Here is a 13,502-nt window from a genome sequence, read left to right on the forward strand (position 1 = left end):
ACCGTGCCCCAACGCCCCCGCAGAGACCAGGTGAGCATAACAGAATGCAAAGCCTATTTGAATCTCTGCCTGTGTATTATGGAAACTTCTGAAACTGACCAGTTGGCCCTATTACTGGGAGAACTACGGGCTGAAGTTCATACCACAAGACCGGAAACCAATGCCCTAAGGAGGGATCTAATTGTGAACCGGTATTGGACAGAGGAACTAGCAAGGCAAATGCTCCAGGCACAGGCAGGCCAAGTCCCACTGCAGGGGTATGCCCCTCCTGCCGTGCCTCCGCAGCCCACGACAGTACAGGTGGTTCTTCCAGGGGGGTTCCTCAGGCCCCACCAGAACACTTCACAGGCGATCCGAATAAGTATGCCATCTTGATGAATCAATGTCGTCTACATTTCTTGTGCAGACCTGGGGCATTCCCCAACAATGAAGCCAGAGTGGCATGTGTATTCTCATATTTGGGAGGTAGTGCAGGAGACTGGTCAATACCCTTGGTAAACCAGGATGATCTTGTGCTTTGAGGTTTCGGAGGTTTCCAGCGCAAAATTGAGAAACTATTTGCACTTCATACTCAAGGGCAGGCTCTGGACAATGAACTGTTATCACTACGGCAGGGTAATCAAGACTTACTAACATATATCACTTGCTTCAATTGTCTGATAGCACAAACTAACTGGCCAGAGGAGAAAAGAACTACGACCTTTTACAGAGGCTTGTGAGGGGAACTTAAGGAAGTATTAGCCCAAGTAGTAAATCCCCCGGAAAGATGTGCTGAATACATCGACCTGAAAGTGCAGTTTGATCACAGATTGCAGGATCGGAAGATGGATTGGGTGAAGGCCGAGGTCTTCGTGTGTGTTATATAGTGACTGTCTGTGTTGATCTGCCATATGTGAGTGTGTGATGTCATATGGAATGTTGTTGGGTGAATGATGGAATGCTGATCTGAGGGTTCCGTACTGAGGCAGGCAGTTAGAGCTCCCCTGCCTGGGTGATGGGGCCAGTGCTGATAAATACTCCATACTCCTGTATTTACTTCCATGTAACTGTAACTGAAGTGTCTTGAATAAACCTAAGATATAACCCAAGTTAAGCCTGCAAGTCACTTCACAACATTGGCGACGAGTTGGTCTTGAGAGAAGAATCTGCGCACAAAAGAAGGAGCTGAAGATGAAGGAGCCTGCTGCGGGGGGTGCAGTGGACAGGAGGAAACAGCGGAGATCAGCACTGCCCCCACAACACAAGTAAGAGACCCATCACCCAGGGTTAAGGAGGGGAAGAGTAAGGAAGCTCCACTTCATCAGGGATCAGCAAAAGTGGGAGGCGCCATGGGGTTAATGCATGAAGCAGTATGAATATGAAAAAGCCCCAGGTAGAAACAAGCCAACCCTGTTATAGTGGGAACAACTGGTTGAGAGGTCCCACTCATGTTCCACAGCTGCTGCAAGTGTACCAAAATAAATGAAGAAGCAGCTAAGTGTAATGGTCTTGTGAAAAAAAAAAGAGGCGAGGTAATGGGACATTCAGCTGATTGACTGCCTCACCAAGCAATAGTGACAGTCCCATCAAATAAGGGGAGCAAGAGGACACTGTCTGTCTGTCCTGAAGGGCCGCCAGATACCAAGATTGGGGAAAAGCAATGAGAAGCCCACAGCACTAGAACGGCGAAGCCCCATTACAAAATAGCGGTACAAATGGGAGGTCTTGAGAAAATCATAAGTCACCCATTAGCACAAAAATGTGTAAATAACTCTTTGCTACATTTTGCGCGCTGTGCACATGGTATGGAAATTGATCGGTACGCAGATGTAACTGTTTGCTGTGTAATGGCACTCTGCACGTGCGTAGCAGTCGATTGTTGCTAGAAGTAACAGTCACCAGTCGCATCGTGCATGCGTGGCGGTTGGTAACGGAGAGCTCCGTTACGTGTCAGCTGTCGAGTAGAAATGGTGACGTCATTGAAGGGGCCTGAGGTGTTGGCGATCAAGGAACGTAAGTCCGGTGGCTGTTGATACGCTGGATGTGTGGCGGAGTTAGAGAAAAGAACCCTTTTCATCTGATGTGTCACGTGGCAGTGGCACTCGGAAAGTGTCGGATACGAACAGCTGCCATGGCACAAGAAGCAAATCCTTCGGGTTTTTTTGTTGGGAGCCGTTAACGTTTCTAACGTATCACGTGATGCTGGAGGCACCCGGAGAGCGTCGGATGCAGATTGTGAATGCACGGATGAGTGAATTCATAGAGGAATGTATTCAGAGAGGCTTGTTATGGAAAGGGAATAAAGTTCTCCTCATTTGGATACGCAGAGAACGTATCTAGTCAAGATATGAGGATGCTATGGAACTGTTGTGCACTAGCGTGACGCGCCAAAAGTGGCGCAAGAAGGAAGTTGGGCCGGCGTCACGCATTGAGGATTGGCAGCATTTGTCTAGAGGGCATGAAGCACCATAGAAAAAGATGTAGCATCCTGCAAATGAGTCTAGAAGTTATGGAACTGCACGGTAAGGCATTGCAGACTTGGGGCCCAAGGTCGAGATGCAGCGTTTTGAAGGGCCATCGCAGGATTTTGTTAGTTTCACGGCAAAAGAGTTAAAGAGGGTCAATGCAAGCAAAGTCAAGACGAGATGTATCCTTTTTAAGAAGTTTAATATGTAAGATCTAAGTGTGTGAAATGCAATGCAAAGGATGTAACATCTTTTAGGATTTCCAGGTTAAGGGTGCGGATCATCCATGGACTTATAGTAACGTTAATAATAATATGTTTATTATGTTAACATGCAGAACGAAGTAAGCAAAAAAAAAAAAAAAAAGGGGTGAAGTGCCGAGTTTGTGTTGTGTCAAATGGAGTTGCATGTGGAAGAGTGAGCTAGTACAATCTTTTTGAGGATTTTCAGGAGTTCAGTTGCCATTGCATATAGGGTCAAAACTTGACCATGGACTTTTAGGAGCACAGTATTTATCTTAAGGTCAAGAGATGACCATGGACTTCTAGGACAAAAATGTTGGTTAACTTAATAACACCGCAGTTCTAACATGGTAAATTGAAAAATGTCTTTGCCTGATTCGGTTAAAGTTGGAAGTAAAATAGATGCACAATAATGGGCATGTAGATGCTATGTATCAGGCAGTAACTGAAGAAGTAGCGCTTCTGATGTGAATGACATTTTTGTAAGGAAAGAGAGATGTGTACGTGTCTTCATCAGTATTAGTAAGGGGTAGCGCCTCTGAGGTGAATGACACTGTGATGGTACTTAGAGGTAGCGCCTCTGATATGTGGGACACGTTTGATGGGGGTAGCGCCTCTGATGAGTGTGGCCCAATGGGTATTTTAGGGAGGTAGCGCCTCCAGTTAGAGTGACAATAGGTTTTCTTTGAGAGGTAGCGCCTCTGAGGTGAGTGTCACTAGGGTATGTTAGGGAGGTAGCGCCTCCAGGTTTATGTGAAGTATAGTATTAGAGAGAGGTAGCGCCTCTGATGTGCATGGACGTAAGTGCATATAAGGGAGGTAGCGCCTCCGGTAGGTGTCTCTATTAGTGTTAGCAAGAAAAGAGCCTCTGATGTGAATGGACACAAGTGTATATGAGGGAGATAGCGCCTCAAGTTTTGTGGAACATAGTGATGTGCGTGAGGTAGCGCCTCAGCCCGAGTAGAGTAGGACAGGTACCTCAGTGGATGAGTACCATGTCATATTGTTCCCGCAATTGTTTAAAGGAGGTAGCCCCTCTGTAGTGATATTTTCTTATGTGTAGTTGTGTCAGAGCCTGTGTTTCATCCAAATTAGTGGGGTGTGGCATGTCAGTTTCTATCAATTCTGCATTGGGTTGACTGTGGTCATTCACCGGGTACGCAGATGGGTTTGGGATGCCTGGCCAGTGTCTCAGCTTCTTCTTCAGTATTTGAATGTATTGGATAATTAGGTCACACCCAACAGGCTGAGTATATTTGATGTTTGAATGGGTAAGTGGTGTTGTGTCGCTGTGAATGTGTCTGTTTCGGTTTGGTATTAGATGCGTGTTTGAGACGGGTTTAGAGAAATTTCTTGTTGTGTCTGATTTGTACATGTGTGGTCTGGTAAAGGAAGGAGATGTGTTACGTTGTGACTTCCTGTGTGTGTGTGGCTTTGGAAAAGGAGGGAGATGTGTTATATAGTGACTGTCTGTGTTGATCTGCCATATGTGAGTGTGTGATGTCATATGGAATGTTGTTGGGTGAATGATGGAATGCTGATCTGAGGGTTCCGTACTGAGGCAGGCAGTTAGAGCTCCCCTGCCTGGGTGATGGGGCCAGTGCTGATAAATACTCCATACTCCTGTATTTATTTCCATGTAACTGTAACTGAAGTGTCTTGAATAAACCTAAGATATAACCCAAGTTAAGCCTGCAAGTCACTTCACAACAGTGTGACCCCGTGAGAATCAAACCAAATCACACGATCAGTCTGAGCCAATGCAAATCGGAGGCACGCGGAGCCCACTCACCAAGGAAGAAAGGGAGAAAAGGAGGCAGCAGCAGCTTTGTTTGTACTGTGGTAAGGCAGGTCACTATCTCAGAGAATGGCCAGTAAAACCACCCAGGAAAGCAGTTGGAGCAACTGACAAGGGTGAAGAAGATGAACAGGACTTGGGAAACTCCAATGCCCGGCAAGCGTAGGGTTCCACTTGTCGAGCAGTGAAAAGGAACCTATACAGACTTCACATCTAGTCATCCCTGTGCTCCTGGTAAACCACAAGCAACCGTTGAAAATATATGCCTTGGAGGCATACTTTGACAGTGAGGCTGTGGGAAATCACACGGACCAAGAACTGGCTACCCGGATAGGTCTTCCTCTCCGACAGAAGCAGGTTTCGGAAAACGTCACAGCAGTTGATGGATCTCAGCTATCATCCGGCCCTGTGACACATTACACCGAGAAGGTCATGCTTCTGTGTCAGGACGGTCACCAAGAGGACATCACCTTCAATCTCATCAGTGCTCCTCAGTTCCAGATGATATTGGGAACGCCTTGGCTGGAGACCCACAATCCCAGGATTGACTGGTGTAAACGAGTTCTGACTGTTCCCCAAGACTGTGCCGGCACCTGTTATAACAAGGAATTCTCATTAAAATGTCTTACCAACCCAGGTTCGTCTAAGAAAGAAACCATACTGGGCCTCACCAGCTCACTACCACCTGAATACCTGGATTACCAAGATGTCTTTCAAAAAGAGCAAGCAAACACCCTACCTCCACACAGACCGTATGACTGCCAAATTGTTCTGGTACCTGGAGCTCAAGTACCCTGAAGCCGGATTTACACCCTATCAGAACAAGAAAACCAGCATCTAAAAACCTACCTTGATCAGTATCTGGCAAATGGCTTCATTCATCCGTCTGAGTCCCCTGCATCCTCGCCCCTTTTTTTTTGTGCCTAAAAAGGAGGGAAACCTGAGAACTTGCATTGACTGCAGAGCACTTAACCAGATCACAGTAAAAAAACACTACCTGTTACCGCTTATCCCCGAGCTCTTGGATCAAGACAAAAACGCTCAGATATATACAAAACTAGACTTCTGAGGGGCCTACCATCTAGTAAGAGTCAAAAATTGAGACAAGTGGAAGATGGCCTTTCGCAAAAAATATGGCCTTTATGAATATCAGGTTATGCATGGACTATGTAATGCCCTGGCGGCATTCCAATTTTTCATGAATGACGTGCTCCGCAAACGGTTGGACGTCTGGCTCTTGTCTATATTGATGACATTCTTATCTATTCGACCACCAAGGAGGACCACGTCAAGCATGTCCGGGCAGGTTTGGAGAAACTGCGGCAACACCGGCTATATGCCGAATTGGAGAAATGCTTCTTTCATCTGACAAAGGTAGAATTCCTCGGCTTTATTCTCACACCACGGGGTGTAAGCATGGACATGCGCAAGGTAGACGCTATCCTTAACTGGCCCTGACTGACATCCATAATGGTAGTACAGAGTGTACTCAGGTTCACCAACGTTTATCACCGGTTCATTCCCGGATTCTCTCAGATCATCTACCCAATCACCTCTTTACTACGGAAAAATAAACAATTTAATTGGTCCGCAGAGGCAGAGAAAGCATTACAGGAGCTGAAACAAGCATGTAGAACAGCACCAATTCGATGGCATCCTAGGCCAGAACTACCATACGTGGTCGAAACTGATGCTTTCAATATAGCAATGGGAGCAGTCCTGTCACAACGAGACCCCGAAACAGGTCAGTTACATCCTGTGGCATTCTGGTCTCGTAAGTTTTCAGCCCCTGAATTGAATTACGCAATCACTGATAAAGAACTGCTAGCAATTAAGGCAGTGTTCAAAGCCTGGGGACATTATCTTCTTGGAGCTAAACATACAGTCACTGTTGTCACAATTCACCACAATCTAGAATATCTGAAGACTGTTAAAGCGCAATCATCACGCCATCTGCTCTGGGCTCTCTTCTTTGCAGAATACGACTTTGTCATCACCTATAGACACGGAGTACGCAATGGAAAAGCGGACTCCCTGTCTCGCATTAGTGAGGGAGAAGAGGTTTTCACTACACCAGACCACGTGGCCATCATTCCTGAAGGACGAATCCAAGGCATGATTACCACAACCACCTCTCTAGACAACTTCAAATCTGACCTGCAACACTTGATGAGTCCACCAGCACAACAGGAACGCTATGGAAGGGAGACCGGTATACCATTGAGGACAAGCTACCATACTACCAAGGACGATTGTAGATCCCGGATTAGAAATTACAGAATCAAATCATCGCAAACGATCACGATTCATTAGTAGAAGGGCATCCGGGAATAGCCAAAACCCAAGCTAAAATAAAGATAAATAACTCGTGGCCAACTTGGGGAAAGGATATTGTCCAGTTCATTGCAACCTGTGGCACCTGTGCACAACACAAGTCCCAAAAACAAAGTTCTGCAGGTCTGCTACATCCTTTAGAAGTACCCCCAGCACCTTGGCATAAACTATCAATGGATTTTATTACAGACCTTCCCTCCTATAACGGATACAATACCATCTTAGTCGTCGTAGATCTGTTTTCCAAAAAGGCACACTTTATTCCCCTGAAAGGTCTCCCAACTGCTTCTCCTCTGTCTACCATGTTTTGGAACAGATCGTCTGGCTACACGGGTCCCCATCAATATTGATTTCAGACAGAGGAACTCAGTTTGTCTCTGCATTCTGGAAAAGGTGTTGTAAAATTGCCAAAATCGACCTCTGGTTATCTACAAGCCATCACCCCCAAACCGACGGCCAGATCGAATGGACTAACCAGATCCTTGAGCAATACATAAGGTGTATGCTGCAACAAACCGAGAATACCTGGAAGGACATACTTTGGTTAGCAGAATATGCATATAACAACTCCATTCACACCAGTATGGGAAAAGCCCATTCTACATAGTGTACGGTCGACATCCACGGACATCCATTTTTGACCCACTGAAATCATTAGAAATGCCCGCTGTAACGACCTTACAAAAAAACATCAACCAGGTTTTTATGGAAGCAGCAGAGCATCTTGCAAGAGCCAAAGAGAAACAGAATCAGTTTGTGGATCGACACCGAAGGGAAGCTCCCAACTATCAAGTCGGAGACAAGGTTTGGTTGGCTTCAAAAAACATTCCCCTGAAAGGACCACAGGCTTTCCATTCCAGATAGCTGGGACCCTACACTATCAAGGCTGTGATAAACCCTGCGGCAATGAAATTAGAATTATCGGCCCACTTGCGGATCCACCCAGTGTTTCATATCTCCCTCCTAAAACCATTGAGACCAGGTACGCGGATCGATACTCCACCAAGTTAAAAGGATCCTAGACTCTAAGATGGACCGGTCCAAGTTATAATACCTTATAGACTGGAAAGGTAATGGACCCCAAGATCGGACATGGGAACCCAGTGAGCATGTTCATGCTACACAATTAATCAGGCAGTTCCACTGCAATAACCCCACTAAACCAGGGCCAGGGGGGAAATTACCCATGAGAGGGGCCTTGAGGGGGAGTGCTGTCATGGCCAGAGGCCCCAGAGCACAACAACCACACCCTCTAGTGATGGGGGCAATGGGTCACTTGACTCACTTATGTCCCTTTGGGACCCATAAACATCGGGGCCCTGGCTGGACTCAGTCCTGGAGCCTTTGGTGTCAGGCTCATATAGAGATGTAGCAGGAACACTTTATTTCATTGCAGGAGTGCTTTTACTTTATTTCAGTGCAGGAGTGTGTTTACTTTATTTCAGTGCAGGAGTGCTTTTATTTTACAAGAACTTTCCAGGAGCTGAAAGCCTTTATTCCAGAGAACATCGTCATGTGCTGACTCATCGGGTGTGGCTCCTTAGGCCTGGCCTTCATGTGCTGACTCATCGGGTGTGGCAGGCAGGCTGAACCTGGTGGGTGTGGCTTCAGAAGCTCAGCTATTTAAGCTGCTCCATCCTTAAGGTGGTGCTTCGTGTTACTGTGCACTTGCGTGCAAAATGACGCACACCGCCGCTTGGACCAGTTTACTTACCTTTGAAACCAGGCGTTCTCCTGCATAGTCACATCCAGTAAACCGGTGCTTCATCACTTGATCTGCAGACTCATCTCCTGACATTCAGTGATCTTGATCCTGATGCTGCAGCACCGCACTCTGGATCCACGAACTCAGACACTGTGGAGAAGAAGAAAGACAAGGTTAGAACATCCGTCCTAGGGCCGCGCCGCATTTGAACCACACGCGCCCCCTAGTTAAAAGCTTATCAGCTACGGTACTGCTGCAGCTTCGTTCCTCACTCGCTCCGGTTGCCGCCTCGTGCTCCGCAGCTTCTACCGGGCTGGCACCATCACCTGTAAAGGAAGAAAGCAAAACAGCAAACATCAAAAGTGGAACGGACAGCAATACAAGACAACAAACTTTAAAATACAACAAAAACAGATGAGGAAAGACAAAGGCAAACAGGAACACTTACCGGAAGTATAGTGGCATAGTCACAGCAGGACTGGACTACCACATGCAAGGGACCAGTGAAGGAACTCGGTCCAGATCATACAAGCACCCCTGCCTGAAGCAGCAGGACAGAGTGCTCGCCAAAACTCATCAACAGGTGAGCTTTCCAGGGACAGCGCATCCCACGGGTACCACGGTTTGGGCAAAGGGGTCTGGAAGGGGATCAGGTGCACAAGCTGGCATAATCACACCCCCTATTCTCCATGCAGGAGCAGTCCCGAGCAGCATCACCTTTTACCACCAGTCACCACATAAGCGCAGGGGGCGAAATCGGACCTGAGCGACCTCACCCCCGTGATGGCTGCAACCATGCCCCAACGCCTCCGCAGAGGCCAGGTGAGCATAACAATATCATATTATATCATAGATGCTCAGTTAATATAAATTCATGCTACATTAAGAAATATACAGGCATCTTCATCAAAACGTCAGTCTAGCGAAGTAATACTATTTATCATGCTTGCTTTATCAAAGATGCAGAGTAATAAATGTCATGCCACAATAAGCATCTGTCATTACCTGGTAAGACTGGCATTGCAGTACAGCCAGTCTAGCCAGGTAATGGCAGACATGAACTTGGATTTGCCCAAAAATATCATTACAACATGCAAAGCCAATAACGGATGTGTCAAAAATACTCCAGTGATCCCCAGTCTCCTAGAGCCTTACACACACACACATACCCTTTCACCCACCCGTACATCTCCTCTCATATTCCTTCCACTGCATTCACTGCACAAGCATGCACCCAGGACCAGAACATTCACACACATAATCACATTCATACCCATTCACCTACCGTTCAGTCACCCATAAACCTCTTACGCCCACTTGCACTACATTCTCCACACAGGAACACACTCACCCAACCAGAACATTCAAAAACACACTATAACATGCCTACTCATTCACCCACCACTCACTGACTCATACACCTTCTCTTGCGTCCACTCACACTGCATTCTCCACACAGATATGTACCCATCCAGAACATTGAAACACACTATCACAGTAATTCTCCTTCACCCACTTGTCAAACACTTATACACCTTGGCTTACATTCACTCTCACTGCATTATCTACACAGTCATACACCCACCCACCCAGAACATTCAAACACACACACTATCACATTTCATCTCATTCACCCACCACTCACTAACCCATAACACATACATATATCTGATACACACTTCACACATGCAAAAGAGACATCACATTTAAAAAAAAAAGCCTTCTTACCTGTTTTTCCAGCTTCGATGCGTCACTCCAGGCCACCCTCGGCTCCTCCATTCTGCTCACAAACAGGAACCAGAAAGCTTGGAAAGCTTGCTGGTACCTGTATATGAGTTGTGAGGAAGATGGTGGAAAAGGGTTGGAGCTGAACTTGTTATGTGACATGTGCCACGTGTCACAGTCAGCTCCAACCCTGACTGAGCGCTTTCTTCTCATGTTGTAAGCCCTGGCCCAGCTTCATGGGTGAAGACTGCACCAGGGTACCCCCAGACCTGGTTTGATGGGGTCCCGCACTGCAGGGGTTGCGGGTGCCCCTTCTAGACCAGGAACTTAATTTAGAAAAGAAATCTCTGGCGACCCGCAAATGATGTCCCTGTGGTTCCTTTAGTTAGAAGCCTGTTTTTTTGGGTTCCTGAAAATTTGTAATGACAATACAGACATAGAGGGTTGGACTGTAACAGGTGTGTCATCGCTTACCTTCAGAATTCACCCTCATCTCTGCTTTAAGCCCATAACTAGGCTCTGGGACAGCAACTCTTGTTACAGTCCTTCCTCCTTGGACTGTAATGTCATGTAATAGAGTGGAAATTGAGTAAGGAAAACAGCATAATTTATGTTATTTATTTTATTTAATGTATTTCAGTTAAAAACTTCAACACATCAATAAGAAAAGAAAAAACATAAAGTAAAAAAAAAACAGTTATTTTCCAATACAACATTTTAAAATGTAAGCATAACTTACATTACATCAACTCATCTGAAATTACAATGATAGCACTCCATCTAACACTTTTTCATCTCAATTCAGATCATAGATGCCCATCTTTCTTTCACCTCTAACCATATCCGATAAAGTGCTAAGTGTAGGCATTTGCTGTGTGTATTACATTTGTCAACCAGTACTCTGTACTTTGAATATATCCCAAATTATGTCCGCATTCCCCCAGATTTCTTACGTATATCGGAGCTAGCTCCACACACTCAGTCATTATATGCTTGACGGTTTCACTCATCTCTCTATTCTTACAGATACGGCATAAAATGTCCTGCCATTCCAATATGAGTGTGGCCCAAGTCACTGCCGAGACCGGGAGGCAATAAATACGCAACAATAGAATGAATCAACTTAAATTTGTGGAAGGGCACAGTAATGATATGACCAGGTTTTTTAAATGTATACAGAATGTTGGTAACATAACTATACATTTGCAGTTTCTCCAAATGCTGGTAATTTTTACACCAATCCCATTGATCCATTGTTAATTCAAATTATTTATTTAACAAATAATCTGCTCCCCAGTCAGGTGCCCAATTAACAGTTTAAAAAATGTTTACTATTGACTTTACATATTTTGTTTTCGAGTTCTTCATCATCTCCTTTCACCAATATTTGGAGCAGTGTACATTTGGGTTGAGTCCGGGATATTATTAACAATAGCCCACTTTTTTCATCACCCATGTTACCAGGGAGATCAAACCTAACTCCAAACATAATATCTTCATTGGAACACAACTAGGAAGGCCAAGGATATTCGGCCAGATTAAACCTTACAACTTTGCAAGCCATCCTAGGTCATCGATAGTCAAGGCTTCTAGCCCATATAATATTCCACAGCAAAAGCACTGTTTGTACAGATCTATTGCACCCTTAAGTGAGTACCATCAATTTTGGCTTGTAAATTGAGCAATCAATATAGTTAACTGCACTGCCTTACATATCCTGTTGTTAATACAATCACAACAGGGTCGGATTGGCCCATCTGCCATTCGGCCCGTGGCCGTTCCGGAAACATGTCAAGACCCTGGAGGCCAGTTCCTGAAACCCATGCCTGGCTGCAGGAACTGGCCCCCTTAGGCCTCACCACTGTGCACTTCAACTTACATTGAGATACTTTGTTGTTTGCCGTCCCACCAGCGGCGGTCCTGCCAGGGATGCAGAAAAAGCAACACTGAAGTGTTACTTTCTTTGTTGAATGTGGCTGGCGGGTCAGTGAGGCCGCAGAAGTGGTGCCAGGCATCTACCACCAGCTCCGCCCCCTCATGTTGCACCACAGCGGCTCTGCAAGTCTTCTGCAGTGCCAGCCAAATACCGCCAGCGCCGCCCCCTCATGTTGCAAAACAGTAGCTCTGCAAGTCTTTGTGGTGTCCATGGGATACCATAACACTGCTGTGTGCGTCGTGCAGCCCTGTGTGCACCAGGGGCCATGAACTCAGCCGTCGACTGTGAATCGCATTGCCACTCTGTCATGGGCTGATACACCTGGAGCTATACACTATACATCAACTGTGACCTCATCTGCAGGGGCCGGGGACAATAAGTCATGCAACACAACCACTGTCATATGTGACGTTTCTAACCTGCGGTGTGGCCAGGATTACTCTGTAACCATTACAGCACACGGTGAAATGTGCAGCAGTGCCCCCAGTGACATGATCACGTCTGAACAGGTATGTTTCCTTGGCTCCCAGAAATGTTTAACACATCCAATCAGTGTCTTCTGGTACTATGTCAGGCAGTATGTCACAGTTTAATTACGCCGTGGATAGTCCCCTGGGTATCGCAATAGCAACCGTTCCAGACGATGCTGTAACTAGCCTCTTCGTACCTTCATCCAAGTAAGACCACCCGCCCCAATGGCTTCTGAAGGAGAAGGGAAGAGGCGTGGACACTCGGTGCATGATACAGAGTTTATGTCACTGATCTGCGTCCTTTGTGGGTGCAAAGATCCTGTCTGTAGACTATGCAAATGTGATCATGAACACCCAAGTACTGGGTGGGCATCAGTCTCAGGTAATACAAATTGTCCAAGAGCTATGGCTGCTGGCGAGTGAATACCAGCAGAAAATGTTGACTCTCTGCCAGGCAAAACCACTAGTGGTATTGCTACTACACAGTACCACTGGAGGTATAACATTAACAGAGCAGTTAATAATGCTAGTAGTCGTTGCTATCAGAGATAATTATACAGACAATGGGGTGTAATTGGAGCCAAATGTAAAAATATAGGTGTGTGCGTGTATGTGCCAGTGTGTGTGCCACCTCAGGGTGGTCCTTATTTTCTCCCATAAAAGCAATGGCTGGCTCTACTTTGTTCCATATTGGGGACTGCTGGTGGTAGCACAATTCTTCTGGAAGTAATTACCAGCAGCAGTATTTACCACCAGCGAAAAACCTAGAGATGTACATTTTTTCTGGCAGGCAACATTTCCCTCTTCTGTAATAAGTATATTGGTTTCCATTATGGCAGGTCACGGCA

Source organism: Ambystoma mexicanum, chromosome 3q (assembly GCF_040938575.1).
Source record: "Ambystoma mexicanum isolate Mex_15411 chromosome 3q, UKY_AmexF1_1, whole genome shotgun sequence".
Lineage (NCBI taxonomy): Eukaryota > Metazoa > Chordata > Amphibia > Caudata > Ambystomatidae > Ambystoma > Ambystoma mexicanum.